This window comes from Artemia franciscana, chromosome 15, assembly GCF_032884065.1.
Source record: "Artemia franciscana chromosome 15, ASM3288406v1, whole genome shotgun sequence".
Taxonomy (NCBI): Eukaryota; Metazoa; Arthropoda; class Branchiopoda; order Anostraca; family Artemiidae; genus Artemia; species Artemia franciscana.
The window spans coordinates 14,100,969-14,119,549 of NC_088877.1; the positions used below are offsets into that span (position 1 = coordinate 14,100,969).

Below are 18,581 nucleotides of genomic sequence, written 5' to 3' on the forward strand. Positions count from 1 at the left end.
AAAAAGATCTTTTTAAAAAGTAGTATATTGAGAGAGGTGTATGGAAGATGGGGACGAGGTTGGATTGAGCCTTGTACAAGACGAAAACTATGTAGATTTATATATGTAAAATATGTAGGATATGTATGATATGTAGAACTATGTATGAAAATAATGCGAACAATAATCCCTCTCTCCATCAACAAAGAATTATATGGCTTGTTACTATTGTGAAAAAAAACTATTGTTAAAAGTTAAATGCAAAACACCTGCTGCTCAACAAAAATTTTAATTGAATATTCAAATTTTGGCAAGCATTTATATTATAATCCTTCATAGCTTTAAGCAGAAAAACTGAAAAACAAACCTTACAAGCATTACAAACGTTAACAAATAGCAAAACTAAGTGAATTAAAAACAAACAAAATGGAGATGAAAATAATATTTTCCAAAAATGAGGTTCTTAAAAGAAAAGTAAAGAACCCTATTAAATCCGAAGACAATCAAAAAAGAAGCCACATATTCATTCATATTTAAAACGAACAAAAATTACCATCAATGAATAAAGGAAACCTAAAACAAACAGTAGTCCTTAGAAAATCCTAACTAAACCCTAAAGCGTAGATAAATTGAAATTAATAATCAAATCAGCAATATTGACCATTATGGAGATCCTCTTTGTTTTTTGCTATCAAAACCACATCAATAAAAACATATATCTTTACCTACTTTACCTACTTTACCTACACTTGATGTGGAATCAGACGTGAACACCTCACCCGGCATTTAGAAAAATTCACGTGGTTGACTTCCATTTTTTGCAATCATGTTCCAACTCTTCAGCAAACTGGAGCAAGCAGCTCTCCCCATTTCTACCAGGCTTCCAAAATCCTTCAATGATATCAAGGTAGTTTTTGACAGCTGCCCACCAATTTTTCAATTGACCCCCCGGATGTCTGCGCCAACCTGACGGAGGAGCATCTAAAAGCACTTTCTTGATGATACAGTCATTGGGTTTTCTCAGGACATTGCCAAGCCAATACTGTCTTCTCTGTTTGACAGCCATGGTTGTGGACTAATTAGGTCAATTAGCTAATAAGGTCTAAACCATATATATGCACTCAGTGCCAAGACATTTTCTCAAGCTTCCAACTTATCCCCAAATAAACGATTATATACTGAAGAAGACAATATAAATGCAAAATATACAACAAGTAGTTTTATTTTCATTTACCCAGACGCAGTAGGTTTTAGGCTTTTACAGTGAAAGAAGGAGGCAAAAACCCAAACTCAACTTTGTAGAGATTATTGGTCGTTTCAAGTTGGATTTGCATATTCAGTTTAAGTTTCACTCGTTTTCAGATTTAATTACTCATTTATATTATTAGCTATTGTTGTTTGTTTGCTATGATCGTTTATTTAATTTCTGTTCGTTTTGGGTTTCATTTATTCTTTAGTAGTAATTTCTGGTTGTTTTGCATTTGATTATTGTAGGGTACTACTTCTTCTGATCTTAAGTTTAATATGGCATTTACTTTTCTTTAGAAATTTTTCTTTTCCGGGATGATATTTTTTAAATTGATTTCTGTTTGTTTTTGATTGCCGAACTTTCAAGTTTTTCAACATTCCCTACTTCAAAACCATTTATTTTATTCCAAAATAAATTAACAGTTTTGGTAAGAACTAATAAATTAACCTGAGCATCGGATATAAATTGATATTAATTGCTGAAAGCTCACCAGCTAAAATTTTTGTTTCACCCAGGCCATATTTAAAGCTTTGAAGCCTCTAAACCCAACAAACCCTTTCTTATCGGACGGGTTTGACGAAAACAGGGCGTTAAGGGGGAAGGACTAGTTGTCCTCTGATCTCTTTTGACTCTTAAAAAGTGAACTAGAACCTTCAATTTGCAATCAACTTATCCCTCTCCGAAGTTTGTACAAACATCTCTTCTATAAGAACCACATGTGTCCCCAGGGCATAAATCACAACACCTGCCCCCGGGTCCTGGGTGGTTGTGTCAACATCGGAGTTTTTGTTATTTGACCATTGAACTGTTTTTAACAAAATGGCTATCACAAAATTTTAATGGAATGGGTTTGGGGAAAATGGGGCGTTAGGGGACAGTTGCCCTCCTATCTCATTTGAATCTTAAAAAGTGAACCAGAACTTTCAATTTACAATTAAATGAGACATCCCCGAAGTTTATACGAGCATCCCTTCCATAAGAACCATATGTGCCCCCAAAGCATATCTTTCAACGCCTGCCCCCGGGCCTCTTGGGGTAACATCGACACAAAAGTGTTTATTATCTGACCTTAGAGCTATTTTTAACAAAATTGCTATCTCAAAGTTTTTACTGGGTACATTTGGAGAAAATAGGATGTGTTGGGGGGCTATTTGCCCTCCAATCTCTTTTGACTCTGAAAAACTGAACCAGAACTTTCAATTTCCAATCAAATAAGTCCTCTCTGAAGTTCATACAAGCTTTCCTTCCATAAAAACCATATATGCCCTCTCCAAAGTTTATTCGAGCATCCCTTCTATAAGAACCATATATTCCCCCAGAGCATAACTTACAACCCATACCCCTGGGTCCTGGAGTTTGCTCGATGCAGGAGTTTTTCTTATCTGACCTTTCAATTAGTTTTTACAAAATTTTTATTTAAAAATTTTTATCAGATGGGTTTGGGGAAAAAAGGACATGGGGACTAGTTGCCCTCGAATCTCTTTTGACTCTAAAAAGCGAACTAAAACTTTCAGTTTCCAATCGAAAGAGCCCTTTCTGAAATTTATACGAGCATTCCTTTCATAAGAACCATATACGCCCCCGGAACATAACTTACAACGCCTGCCCCCCGGGCCCGTATGGGTTGTGTCAACGCTGGAGTTTTTATTATCTAATTTTTGAATTAATTTAAAAAAAATGTATATCTCAGAAATTTGTATCAGATGGGTTTGGGGAAAAAATGGACGTGGGTAGGGGGGCTGGTTGCCCTCCGATCTCGTTTTACTTTTAAAGGGTGAACTAGAACTTTTAATTTACAATCAAATGAGATCTTTCTGAAGTTTATACCAACATCCCTTTCATAAGAACCATATATACCCCCTAAGCGTAGCTTCCAACGCCTGCCTCCGGGCTTTTTGGGGCTCTGTGGACACAGAAGTTTTTATTATCTGACCTTAGAACTATTTTTAAAAAAATGGCTTTCTCAAATTTTTTATCGATGCATTTGGGGGAAGGGGTGTAGGAGGGGGGCTATTTCCACAACGCCTGCCCCCAGGCCCTGGGGTTTTGTTCCGACTTGAGAGTTTTCGTTGTATGACCTTTGAAATGTTTTTTTTTGAGTAGCTATCTCACAGTTCTTATAGGATATGTTCGAAGAAAATTTGTGGAGGAGGAGGGGTAGACTAGTTGCCCTCTGATGTCTTTTGACTCTTAAACATTGAACTAGAACTTCCAATTACTAATCAAATGATTACGTGCATCTCTATTAAATAAATCCCTATTAATTAAATAATTACGAGCATCTCTTCCATGAGAACCATATATGCCCCCAAGACATAACTTAAAACGCCTTCCCCCAGGCCCTGGGGGGATTGTGTGAAAACCGGAGTTTTTGGAAATGGGTTTTGGAAAAACGGGGCGTGGGGGGATAGTTGCCCTCCGATCTCTCTTGACTCAACAAAAGTGAACTAGATCTTTCAATTTCTGATTAAATGAACCCTCTCTGAAATTTATACGAGCATCTCTTCCATAACCACCATATATGCTTCCAGAGCATAAATTACAACGCTTGCCCTTAGTTCCTGGGGGGTTGCGTCGACACAGGAATTTTTCTTAACCGACCTTTAAGCTATCTGTAACAAAATGGCTATCTCAAAATTTTTATCAGATGGATTTGGGGTAAAAAAGGAGTGGGGGGGGGGCTAGTTGCCCTCGGATCTCTTTTGACTCTTAAAAAGTGAATTCAAACTTTCAATTTCCAATCGAATGAGCCATCTCTGAAGTAAATGAGTATCCCTTTCATTAGAACCATATATGCCCCCGAGGCATAACAAATAACGCCTGCCTCCAGGTTCTAGGGGTAGTATCGACACCAGAGTTTTTGTTATCTGACCTTAGAAATATTTTTAACAAAACGGCTATTTTTAACAAATATTACAATATATTTGTTTTAACAAATTCTTTCGTATTTCTAGATTATAAATAGCTTATCAAACCCATTTATCAGGATAGAATTTATGTTCCATATTTTTCCTTTTTAGAAGCTCTTTTATATACATTTTGCGCATTCTGATACCACCTTATCTTTTCTTCTTTTTCTAATGTTATTTAGAATCAATCTTTCTTGTAAGACTAGCAAAGGGTAGCTTCATAAACCTAACAGGTGAAGATCCACCATCGGGAAACCCACCATACACATTATAAGCTAGTCAGAAAAACATAAAAAACTCATTAATTCACCAAAAATAGGACCATATTAATATAATAAACACATCAAACACAACAACTTTTGTAAGAACTTCATTTGAAATCTCAATATAACGAACTTCAAGCCTCTCGAGTCAATGCAGGAAACACAGCAATAGAAAACTCAACAATGGACAACTCAAAGAAACTCAGTATACACATCTGAACGTTCAATATACTGAAATTTAGCCCTCTCAAGCCAATACAAGAATTTTGTCAACTTGAAATTAAGTAAATAAATTCAAAAACAGTATAATCATACTTTTCATCACTCAACACACAACCCAGCCAACAAACCATAAAACCGGAAATTAGAACATCACCCTTTTAAAGAAACCTAATATTGTGAAATCTTTGGGACAAAAGAATTTTAACTTGGGACAAAAATTGAAAAAGACAAAATTGTGTCAACGAAAATTTGGAAATAGTGAAAACTTAGGGACAAAGCTTTGAAAAAGACAGAATTAAGTCAGTAAAAATATTAAACGGTGAAATCTTTGAGACAAAATTGAAAATGTTGAAAACTTGCGAAACAATTGTTAAAATGGATTGTTTTCAGGCGGGTAAATTTTAGTCCCCTAAGCCACGCCAAAATGAAATTCGGCAGTAGCGGAGGGAATTATGCTCGGCACAGCAAATAATTCCTGGCAGCACGTCACCGAAAACTGATCAGCGGCACACCGTCAATTGATCGGCATTTGTTCTATTTTATAATTTTTGGCTTGTTTTTTGAAAGTTTCGAATGCTAAATATGTATCAGTTAGTTTCAGAATTCTTCCAATCAAGAATCTTTGGGGTCCGCAATTCTGTTTCAGCTTCATTCACATTACTGTACCTCGGACATAATAAGGGCGAGGCATCAATCTTAACTTCTTAAAAACTTTCTTTAAGTCAAAATGATAGACAATGTGACCTTAAACTGCCTGAAAACTGAATTAATCCGACAAAATAGGGAATTTAAGATTTTAAGTTTAATTTCAATGAAACTTCAAAATTAAAATTAAAGCGAATTTACTTGTACTATACCTGGCGTAAAAACTTCCAGTGAAACCTCAAGGGAACCTGATGTATATCTTACTCCACATCTAGACTTCCTAGTTTTGCTACTTACATTCCAATTCTTTTACTGCCCTTTACCTATTTTAGAATTTTTTTATTTCCCTTTTCTTCACGATAATACTCAGAAAAAACAATATTTATGTCCTATTTACAATTGTTATCCTTAAATGGCATCGCGATGAAAACTAAAGTTAAGATAAAGAATACGGACTTTACAGTTACCACTAGAGGTGCTGACCCCTCGCTTCATGGCTCTTCAGCCAGGAAGTGTATTGAAGCCATTCTGTACTTTCACCCAGGTATCCATTTAGAGTAGGGTCAACTCTAGCTAAGCATACAGAATCACACCATTGAAACCCGTTCCAAACCAAATAACCAGTGATACCAGGATTCAAACCTCTGTCCTCACGGATGTGGGATTTAAAGTCTGGTGACCTAACAGCTGGGTTAGTATAGCTCAAAATTGTACTTAAAAAAAACGTTTTGCATTTTAGAGCTCCAATTAAAAGAAGCAAGAATTACCAGTATCTCGATTTAAGAGCTCTCCAAAAATTGTTTAAGCCAAGTACATTTTGCATATGCTCCAGCAACGACAACAAGCTGTCACATTTTACAATCAGGCTTTATAAAAGCCATTATAAGTTAAAAAGTTAAATAAAAAAAACGATTTATTTTAACAGAGCAAATACAGAAATTCAAAATTAAAACGCATAGATTTTACCCAAGGTAAATACCAGGATGCAATTTCTAAAGAATTTTTAACTATATTAAAATAAATGGTGTATTCTACAGACACAGAAAATATATAAATTCTATATTCAGGCCTTCAACCTACTTCCACAGTAGTGGTAAAAAAAAAACTACAGTGATTAAAGCAAGGACGTATCCAGGGGGTAGGCGATTTGAACTCCCACCCTTTCCGAAATGTTTGTCCCACATGTAAAAACCTACAAAATGAATATAAACAAATTTTTTATGCCCTTTTTATAAGTTTTTTTTTGTTAACCCCCCTCCACTGAAAAAAAGTTATGGGTAGTACTCTTGGTGAAAGTAAGAAAAAAAACATAACAAACGAGCAAACATACCCGTGAGATTTCATATATAATTAAATTGAAAAAAAATCAACTGAAAGTAAGGAGCAACATTAAAACTTAAAACAAAGTATATGAGGGTGGTCTCCCCCTCGTCATTGCCTCGCTCTTTACGCTAAAGTTTGAATTTTGTCCCATTTCTTTAGGAATCATTCCTGAATTACAAAGACCGTTTAATTAGAATAAACAGCTCTTTTAAAAGTACTAAAAAAACTTCAGCGTAAAGAGCAGGGTATTGACGAAGAGGCGACCTCCCTAATATACATAATTATATCTGTTCGTTTTAAGTTTTAATGTTGCTCCTTACTTTCAGTTAAAAAACTTGTCTTTTTTATTTAGTTTCTGATCGTTTTTAAATAACTCTAAAAAATCCGGCTCCCCCTCCATGGAAAATCCCCCTCCCCATTAAAAATTCCTTTATGGAAAGATCCTCCCATGTAAGCTCCCTGTCCCCCTACCAGACAAATCCCCCTGAAAATGTATGTATACTTCCCCATAACCAATATTGTATGTAAACAATGGGCAAAGTTCGTAACTTACAGCCCTTCCTCTGGGACTTATCTTTAGACTTTTCTGGACAAAATGAATATATAAAAAATTTGATCAGGTGACTTTTGTGAAAAAATTAGCGGGAGAGGGGGTTAACTGCCCTCCAGTATTTTCTGTTATTTAAAAAGGGCACTAGAACTTCTGATTTTCGATCAAATGAGCCGTCCCCCGATCTTCTACGATTACTGGTTTGATAGGATCACTCAGGAAAAAAAATATCGAATAAACAGGTATCCGCGATCTTTCTTCTGGCAAAAAAGAAATTTTTTACATTTTTTACGTAGGAGCTTGAAACCTCTACCGTGGGCAGCTCTACCGTGTTACGTAATGAAGTCGCACACGTGGTGTTACGTAATGAATGTGAACACGTGTTGTTTCCGTAATGACGCGCACATGTGGGATGTTTTTAATACTTTAAGAGATTTTTGTTCAGGGTTTTATTTTTCAAGATTCAGGTGCTTGTTACATAATAGGGAGTGTTAAAGCTCAGGATATGCTAGTCAAGATGCAAACGTGCACGTTATGTCATAGTTTTTCTTTGATTGTTTAAAAAACCTAGGGATGTAAGGATCAATTCCTTAAGGGGCCGCTAGTCAAGATGCAAACATCATAGCTTTTTTTCTTTCACTGTCAATTAATTAAAATTCTTCAGGCGCCGCCAGTGGGAGAACTTCAAGACGTCAGGCCTAGCTACCAATTCCAACGGGGGGGCCTAACGTCGAATTCAAACGGGGGTGTTTTTAAATTTTACTTCGAATTTCAAATTTCAATTCAAATTTCATCGAGCCCCTTAGCATCCAATTCCACTGGATCCCTAGCAGCCAATTCCAACGGAAGGCCCCTAGCAGTCAATTCCAAAGGTGGCCCTAGTATCCGATTCAAACGGAGGCCCCTAGCAGTCAATTCTCACGGAGTCCTAACATCCAATTCCACCGAGAGCCCTGACAACCGATTTTGGTGGACCATAGTAACCAATTCCAACAGAGGGGATGCTAGTCAAATGGGGAACCCCCACGTGTAACTGAGAATGATGGAATATCGCGTGATATGTTAAAGCTCAGGGCCAGTGGGACCCCCACCTCTTGTAACTGAGAATGGCGTAATCTCGTATGACAAGTTAGAGGTCAGGACCCACACGTCAGGTAGGGAGTCCCTGGTTGTAACTGAGAACGGTAGACACATGGGATGGTACGCAATACTTTAAGAGATGTTTCATTTTCTTGATTTGAGAAAATTAGCTCCAACTTGGCCCCTCCCCCAGCATTTAAGAAAATTATGCCACTGTTGCCCCTACCCAAGGTTATTCTTTTAGGCCTTAACATGGATTTCCTTCAATTAAACCGATTAGATCTAACTCTCTGTCCAATGTTGAGGACGTCAGCTATAAACTTTTTACGATAGTCGTCAGATGAGATCTCATCTGAAGATGAGAGATCTCTTCCCATGAGATCTCATGTTTTTGAAAGATTTCTCATGGGAAAAAAATATGTCTCATGTTCTCATGTTTTTCTCACGTTTTTAGAGGTTTTCTCATATTTTTCTCACATTTTTAGAGATATTCAGGGTTTTTTTCGTGTTTACCTTCATTCGATATAATCTCCCGATTTCTGTTGATTTGAGCTCTGTCCAACTTGAAGCTTATGATCTTTCGCAATTTTCTGGCAAACTGCAAAATATGTCTTTGTTGCCCGTAAATGGGGAATTTCAATCCCGCGAACCTTAATTTATGACTTAGTCGGTCCCGTGACTGTAGCCACGGGTTAGTGGTGTCCCGTGACTCACCACTGTTGTGATCGAAAAAGGGCTGATTTGATTATCAGTTCAAAACTTCATCTGATCTGACCAGATCAGGTTCACTGGATAACTTGTTTAGAATAAGGACGTGGTTTACCTTACGCAAAAGGTTTTTTTTAGAGTAAGTACCAAGTTTAATGGACTGGAAAATTATACATGCCTGCACGTGTGCAACCCAAGAAGTAGGCTACTGGCCTCTTCTAAGCGGTTACGCGGCTTTTTTACTTCTATTATGTGTTTCTTTACCAAAATAAAATGTTTTAACGTGAAACCAGTTCTTAACATGTTGCCAGTTCAAGAATTCTATAGTACAAATTCGAATACACTATTCTTACGGATAATATAAACATTCGGTATTTGTCAAACTAATAGCCTAGTCTATATCAAAATAACGATTTCGAGTGCTAGTAAAATCAGCTTCACAATGTAGGAGGATGGCTTTTAAGATGTAGGCCAAAGCAGGCCATACCAAATCTATTTTCAAAGGGATAAATCTGTTTTCAAAGTGCCGATACGTTTAAAATTTAAGTCACTGTGTTCAAAGTGTATTATTTTGCTTTTCAAAGTGTGTTATTTTGTCTGTTTTAGGGAGACCATAAATTTCGGAAAACGGTTAGAATGGAGGGATCGGTGCATCAAGGACCCGATTAAACTGACTTGTAAATAAAACTTTACTCGGTCCGATAGTCGTGGGGGGATTGGAGGAATATTGAGCCATGCATAAATTTGGAACGGGTGACCGGGGGGTACAGCCCCCCTAGTCTTTTCCCGGAATTCCCCAAAGTTCCAGAAACATGGAAGTTCAAAAGCCCCCTTTTTCCGGATTATTTTGATATACTTTCGGACCGGTTCATATTCCAGATACAAGAAGAAGAATACAATCAGACCTTCCAGACCGAAGAGCCTCTTATGTTCAAACTCAAAATGGAACGGAAGGGTTGCTTTGTATTTTCGCTTCTTCTTTCATGTTATCCAATCATATCAAAGGATCTGATATAATGTGTTTCGATGTAAGCACTGAAACTGGATACTTGCCAATTAAGGCTATCTATATTGGCTTTAAGGCAGCTACAATTCTTCGAGAGTATGTCGAAGAAAGGAACCTCACATACGAGGACTCTAATGTCCAAATTGTTCTCAGAACAGCAAGGGAGTTCTACCAGGAGTTTATTAATCAAATGCAGATTAGGTTCGATTTTTCAGCACCTATATTTAAGCACTTGGTCATGCTTGAACCATGTAAGGCTGCAAACATGGAACCATCTACACTGCTACCGTTCTTCCACTTTTACCGCAGTCCAGACTGGGACAAGAAGAGAATAGAGAGTGGGTTGAGGAACATCAGTACACTAGAAACTCCGTTTAAGCTACTAGAAAGTCCTCTGCTTTTCTGGCGGAAAATTGTGTCAATGAAAACGCCTTGTGGGCCACTGAGAATTAAGAACCTTCAAAAGGTATCTTCTTTCACTTCCGTTTTCAAATGTTGTGGTGGAAAGGTTGTTCAGCACCAGGCACGTACGTAGGAATTTTTTTCGCGGGGGCCAAAACCTTCGAAACAGCAAATATAAAGTAGCACTTTTTTTATTCAGTAATGCAAAAGCACGTATATCAGAAAATACGGATTAACTTTAATCTGTAGTATTGTAGTGGGTGAGGGGAAGAAGATTGAAGCCTCAAAAGTACGTTTTAGGCTCAGGTTATGTTCACAGCGATTTAGAACCAATGATTAATCTATTATATCCCACTGAAAGGGAAATTTTAGGGTTAATAGTACAATATGAGTGCTGTGGGGGGTAGTTCTTCTATTGCAAAAACGTAGATTTTAATGAAAAATGATAGTTTCCAAAATTGATCCATTAAAAGCTGTACTTTATCCTGAAAAGGGGGGATAAACACCCCGATATCAAAGATAATTCTATTTTTCTGTGGAAAGCACTCTCTTTACAAAAAAAAATAACAGTACAATTACTAATTACTTCAAAGAGGGTAAAAATTTGGACAGATAATGGGTTAATAATTGGGCAGTGACTTGACCGGGTAATTGCATGCTGTAAAATCCCCCAAAAAAGGCTTCACACATGTATCTAGATTCTTAATAAATATCCTACTTTTGCCAGAAATCCCAAGAAACCATGGGGAAATTAAACATTTTACAAAATTTCGGGGGGGAAAACTTTCTTTCTTTATAGCCCCAGAAAGGGGTATTGAACCACACTTTTTGTACAACCTACTGTTTGAAATACGGTCAGTCAGCCGGGTACCCAGAACAATCTGTAGGCAATTTCTCTGGAAAACATCTAGTAAATTTTCATCTGCTTTTTGAAGTGCCCATGCTTCAGAGACATATTTGACCACTGTCATCACTGTAGCTTCCAATATTCTAATCTTGGTTTGTAGACTTATCTTTCTATTCTTCCAAACATTTTTAACTGTGAAAAAAACACCCTGGGCCTTAGCCATTCTACTTTTAACATCTTCACTGCTCCCACCATCTTTACTAATAATACTACCAAGGTAACTGAAGCTCCCAACCAGATCAATCTTTTCGTTACCTAATGTCACCTGTTCATCTTCACTGATTCCTAGCCTTAGTGACTTAGTCTTCTCAACATTAATTTTCAAGCCTATGTTAGCACCCTGAACTTGTAAAACCTCTAAAAATTAATTCATTTTGCTCATGCTTTCATCTAATATGCTTAAATCATCAGCATAATCTAAGTCCAGGAGCATTCTTCCTCCCCATTTGATTCCATGGTCTCCAATTGCTTTCCTGTGCTCCTTAAGATGAAGACCATCAAAATGATCCATATAAAGGGGGATAGAACACAACCCTGATTAACTCCTGATTTAATACAAAACCAGTTGCTAACCTCATTTCCTACCTTTATGGCAGCAGTATTATTCTCATACATAGCGCAAATCACTTTAATGTATTTTTCAGGTATACCATACAGAAAAATAGACCTTTGTTAACGCTGTTCTATCAACAGAATCGAAAGCTTGCTCATAATCGATAAAACTGAGGACCAAAGGTGTTTGACAACGAAGGGACTTCTCAATTATTAACCTAAGAGTGAAAACATGGTCGACACATCCTCTACCTTTTCTAAAACTGCATTGTTCTTCCCTTAAAACTTTGTCTACAGCATGTCTCAGTCTAAAAAGTATCATATTACTCAGTAATTTGCTACCTACAGAGACCAGACTAATGCCTTGATAATTACAACACTCACTCTTGTCACCTTTCTTATACAGTGGTTTAATTAAGGTTTTCCTAAAATCATTGGGTACTTCCCCTTTTTCAAAAATCATGTTCATAATCTTCAGTAGCTTATTCCTAACCTCAGAACCACCATATTTAAGAAACTCATTAATCATACTATCAGTACCTGGGGCCTTATTATTTTTTAATCCTTTTAGTACTGTTGCTAATTCTTCCTCACTAAACAAATCTTCCTTCACATCCAAGGTATCACAAACTTTTTCATTTTCATCTATATCTTTTCCTGCAACTGTACCTTGGTTTTGCACATTCTCAAAATGTTCCACCCATCTTTCTTTAACTTTTTCCTTATCACTAATTGTGGCTCCATTTCTATCTTTAACTGGGACTAGTCCAGATTGGCTACTCCCTTTCAATTTATTAACATGCCAGTATAATATTTTACTATTATGCCCTAAATTTTTAACCCTTGCAAAACATTCACCAACCACCTCTTATGACCTACACTCTTGTCTGTACATCAACAATTCATTGAAAAGAAGGACCACCTTACTGGCATTTCTTCCTTTGTACTTATATTTAATGGGTCTAAAAGAAAGCTTCTATGGCTAAGTCAGAAGCCCAGTAAAGGACCAGGTGGTCCTCTAGCCAGGTAGTGCAATAGGAAGCTAGGGGGCAGTCATCCTATGCTTTTGCATGCCCTTCCTGCTTACTAACCCCAGATTTCTCTAGTTAACATGTAAAGTTTGGGCCAATTCTGGCTGAACTTACTGAGTCACATCACTGACCTTTGTCCCAAACCAAATAAACTGCTAATGCCAGGAATTAAACCTGTGCCCTTTGGATAAAGGATTCTCAACCTAGAGTGCCAGCCACTTAGGAAGGAACACAAAAAATCACCAGAGAACAAAAATTATTTGGAAAAAGAAAATACTGAAAAAAAAACTCAAGTCATAGCTGCTCCCATTTTTCACTGCTGTCCCACAAACAATATGTATTTTATTTAAACAAATAAACTTTAAGACAGTTATCAACAAAACTCCATCAGGGATTGTATTTACTTAAAATACAATCAGCAATATGAATACTTAGTTTTGTGATATTCTAGTCTTGAAATAATAAAAAAAGAGAAATTGTATGTTCTATTTGTTTTCCACCAGCCCACTTGAGAAAAATCATTTGTGACAACAATATACCCATGGTTGGCTCAGAATCTCTCTAAAATGCTTTAAACAGAAGGAATTTTAAAAACAATTATACTGATCAGCAAGAAGGATATTAACATAACTCTCTAAACTTGGCACTTTTAAGGCAATTTTTAGCAAAGCAAATGCAAAACTTTAATGGTGTCCAAGGTCATCTAAAAAAAAAAACAACATTAAAATGTGTCAGATGTATTTTGATATAAGATACCTCAAAGACTTTTAGTTGAATCTATGAAAAGAAGGGCCAGGTATTCCTTTACATTTTATACACCATGTAAAAAGAAAAACAAATCAAATTTTTTTCACAAAAGAAGAAGCTTGATGTAAAAAACTTCATGTATTTTTAATAGAAAGCAACTGACATCAGTGAAATCAATTAAAACAAAAATTCATGGAGAATAAATAATATCAGCAATATATTTAACTTATAATGAGGTGGCACAAAAGATTGTTTCTAAAATTAAAAAAAAACAGTGTTATGGCTTAAAGTTCTGCTTAATCAAAAGGAATTGTCTTTCCAGAACTAAGGCCAGAGAAAAAGAAACTGATAACCAAAAAATAAGGCACCCTCTAGAGGGAAAAGAAGTGGAGGTAGGTACTTCAAAATACCTTCCTGGGACATACTTTAGCCTGTATACACAACCCTCAAAGTTTCATTTTCCTAGCCTAACCTCTTTCAAAGATAGCCAAAGTAGCTAAAGTAAAATTTTACCCCTACTTTACCTTAAAAATTCAGTTTAAATAGCAACCTCTACAAATATAGACTATATAAAAGGCTATAGGTACTGGCCTAATCATTCTAACTTTTGTTCAACTAAAAATTTCACATGTTCATCCATTTAAAAAAATATGTAACATTGACGTCGCTTGACCTGAATAATCTTTTTTTTTGGGGGGGGGGGGGGGTTAGAAGTGTTCAGATAAGCCGAATAGCCTCTAACGTCATGTGCGTCTTATCAGATAAGTAATCGGACAAGTAAAAAAACACGGGGTAATAATTATCGTGAACTCTTCTCGTTGAAGAACTGAAAGATTTTTCTTAGACAAGTAAACTTGAAATTCTTGGTACTTTTATAGCTGAAAAGAGAGTTTGAAAAGTAATTTGTTCTATCTTGGCCTTATTTTTTCAAAAAAAAGCATAGGTGAATGGAACTTCTTTAATAGCCTATTAAGAAAACGTCCAGTTCAGATCCTTCTGATTTTTGGGAACTTGTTAGCCTAGGTGAATAAAACACCCATAACTAGGGCAAAGCATAGGGAAATAGGTAGGCTACTTACTTTGTTAATGGTCTGCTTTATCTCATCTCCTTAAATAAACTCTAGAGAATAGCCTAACCTAACAGCAAATTTCTATATTTCCAATGTGTTTTGTCATATGTCACTCTTGTTTCAACTTATTAGCCTTCCTATAAGGTAGATGTATTCTCACCAAATCAGGAAATGGAAATACACATAGCAAATATATTATCTAGGGTATATATTTGCACATTAAAGGGGGGAGGGGTAAGGTAGAGTTGAAGCAGCTTCAAAATCTGCTATATGCAATTTTACTGCATTCTAGGATGTAAGAATTGTTTTTCAACATGTTTCCTTTCCAAGAGCTCCAATTTTGCATTAATTCTGTTAATAGCCTAGTGAGTCTCCTGAAGAAGATAGGCTATGCCTGGACAAAGGAGACATTTTTAAATTAATAGGCTAATTTTATGTTCATTTTTATAGTTTTGTTTACAGGTTTGACAATTCATTTCCCCCCCCCCCTTCCTAAGGGCCTTGTGTAGCCCCAGGCCATGTAAAAAATTAACATAAAATATGTTGGCTACCTTATAATATACAGCAAGTATCAGTTAATCATATCAGTTTTGTCACAAGCTGTCTAAAGTGGAAGCTATGCTGCAAGGCAGCATAGTTTCCATACTATAGCTCTTAGAAATGCTAATTATAGAAGTGCATCCATTTCTGGTTGACCCTCTTCCTCCAAGGGGCAAACTATAAATGTGTAAAGTGGTCAGGGTTTTGAAGCAGAGGGGAAAGTTAGGGTTATACAATATATGAATGAAACCATATTTTAAATACTAAGTCCAGTTCAGGTTCTTTTATTTTTTTTATAATAATTACAGCATAAGTGTGACCTACTCCTGACAGAGAGCATAGCTTGAATGGCATGGGAGTTATAAGTTACCAGTCATCACTAGTAATTTCTGTATAGTAGGAAGTCAAAATATAATCAAAAACTTACATATCCATTAATGCTAATATCCAAAATTGTACACTTTCACTTTCAAGTTTAAATTAGTCAGCAGTTTGAACAAAACAAACATCCAATTTTGCTTTGTAACATTATCTGTAGAGCATAGCATATTAGTCTATGAGCCCCACAGGCAGCAGGGCAAGGTCTGTATTCTGATTGGTTTAATTGTTAGTTGTTGTTTATGGTAGTTAGTCAAGGGCAAAGATCTGTGGTGTTAAAAGTTTGAAGGGAGGATATTTTAGTTTTTTGAGAGTTTTTTTTTTATTTTTTTGAATTACTGCATTGCATATTGCATTGCATTCTGATGATTGCATATTGTTTTTATGTCTTTATTCATTCACATTGCCCAACCTCAACATCTCACTTGGCTTCAAAACCCTGCCCACTTTACATATTTTTAGTTTGTTGAAATGGGATTTTAGAAAGCTAAAAAATGGACATGCTTCTGTAATAATGTCAAAGAAAGCTTTACCATCATATCTCTGTTTTTATGGCACTTGGTATTTACTAAGTGACATATAGCAATTGCAATTTCTGTTGGTCTGTCTGTCTGTCCTGGTTTTGCTAGTCTGGGCACTTCCAGATAAGCTAGGACAATGAAATTTGGCAGGCAAATCAGGGACCAGACCAGATTAAATTAGAAATAGTTGTTTCCCCAATTCAACCATCTGGGGGGGGGGGCAGTTAGTTCAGAAAAATTAGAAAAAAACAAAGTATTTTTAACTTACAAACAGGTGATTGGATCTTAATGAAATTTGATATTCAGAAGGATATCATGTCTCATAGGGGGGGGGGGGGATAATTTCAAAAAATAAAAAAAATGAGGTATTTTTAACTTATGAACAAGGGATTGGATCTTAATGAAATTTGATATTTAGAAGGACCTCATAACTCAGACCTCTTATTTTAAATCATGACTGGATCCAGTTTTGTTGGGGGGGGGGGGACTGGAAATTCTGGAAAATAATTAGAGTGGAGGGATTGGGATGAAACTTGGTGGGAAGAATAAGTGCAAGTCCTACATACATGATTGATATAACTGGACTAGAGGATCTCTTTGGGGGAGTTGGGGTGGGGGGACCTACTTTTAGAAATAAAAATTGGTTGGCATGTCAGGGACTTGCTCAAATTGACTTGATAAAGGCGATTGACTTGATAAAGTTGTTTTCCCCAATTCAGCCATCTGAGGAGGTGGAGGGAGAGAAAGATTACAAAAATGAGGTATTTTAATGTAAAATGGGTGATTGGATCTTAATGAATTTTGATATATAGAAGGACCTTGTGTCTCAGAGCTCTTATTTTAAATCCTGACTGGTATTAAGCCTCTGATTTTCCTTTTAAATCAATCTATGGTTCTTAGAATTTTGCTAGAGCTCATGCCATATGAGCTTTTGGCTCTTCTAACCTCATCACACATGCCATATGAGCTCTTAGCTCTTGTTTTTCTTCATCCATGTTTTTAAGTCATTTTTTGACAATATAGTCTAAACAAAAAGACATTCATGCAGTAGATAATCCAAAGTTATGACCAAACTGTACAAGGGTTTTATGTGACCATTGCTTGAATTTGGGATGTGTGTTAAAATGCCCTTAACAAGGGTGATTCACAGAAAATAGAATTTGCCCAAAGATTGACAACAAAAAGTATTGATGGATGCAAGAATCTTGACCTACCCATTGAATAAACTACAGCTTCCAATACTCATGTACCAGTAATAAAAAGGTGCTGTCATAATGACATAAGCTTTTGAATGCTGATTCCTCCTGTCAAAAGCCATTTTAATTTGATGAATCTTCAAGGACATGTGGCATAGCAAGAAGTTGCCCTGGAAGAGGGCAGATATCACAGAGTCCACAAACACTTCTTCTTCTATGGATTAATTGCCTGTTCAGACAATCTTCCTGGTGTTGTGGTCACAACTCCCTCTGTCAATGTTCTTAAGATAGCCATTACCCAGATTGACTTACCAAGAAAGTGAACATGCCATGAAAGTGCAGATTGGGATGAAAGAGCAGAAGATCCATTTTGTAAGGTCCCTTTTTTAATACATATAAACATTATTTAAGGTCAGTGCCCTCTTGGGAAAGAAGTAGTGGAAGTGGATGCTTAAAAATATTTTTCCTGGAAATCTTGAAGGCTCTGGATGCCATTCACCTAACTGGAAACATCAGTCACCTAACTCTGCTGCTTTCCAAGATAGCAAAATGCCTGCAAACTAGAATTTACTCTGTAAATTGATGGGTTGCCTTAAATATCTGCTAGGAGCAAACTAATGATTTCTTCTTGTAATTTGGCAGATTAATAAAACTGATCATGGAATATGTTACCTGACCATGTTGTCTCAAGGAACAATGTTACAGCTTTACAGCTTTACAGCTTTTAGAACCATAATATTTATGGAATTTGTATGAAATGTTGTCTTGGTGCCCCTAAAATGAGTTTCATGAATTTATCTCTTTGTGGGTTCTGGTGTATTTGCTTATTTTTGTAATGTGTTAGCCTATGGAGTTTATTTGTTAATGTTTTACCAATCAATACCCATGGGTCCAATTCTTGTTTATTTTTGTTTTGTTACAATACATGCCTATGGCTACTCTGTTTTTGTTTAAAATAAATAAATAAATATGTACTTACAACTCAATGCACTTTTAATATTGATTCTGAATAAACTAATTGCTAACCTTGCAAATGCACCCAAGCCCCCTAATAAGGCCAGATACAGATCTAGGCATGACTATGTACAAAAATTCACTGATTTTGTTGGTTTGCATATTTTTTGTTCTTATTTTAGTGTTGGTGTAGTGCTTGACCATTTCTAAAGGAAATGTTTGCATACAATCTACTGTACTTGGACAGTTCCTCGTCTCAGACATAGCCCATATTGTCCATAGTTCATCCATGTCTCTCCTTAAACTCTTGAATAAATTTAACGTCCCCCCTTCTCATTCTTTAAGGATC

The 18,581-nt window shown here is 36.3% G+C and overlaps 1 protein-coding gene across 1 annotated transcript in view; it reads left to right on the forward strand.

Annotated features, from left to right (window-relative positions):
• Positions 1-14,407: 14,407 nt before the first annotated feature.
• The window catches only part of LOC136036086 (general transcription factor IIH subunit 1-like), a gene marked incomplete in the record, with an annotated part of 80,268 nt that continues 76,094 nt past the window's right edge, over positions 14,408-18,581 (forward strand). Inside the window, 1 exon segment of the mRNA XM_065718076.1 lies at positions 14,408-14,516.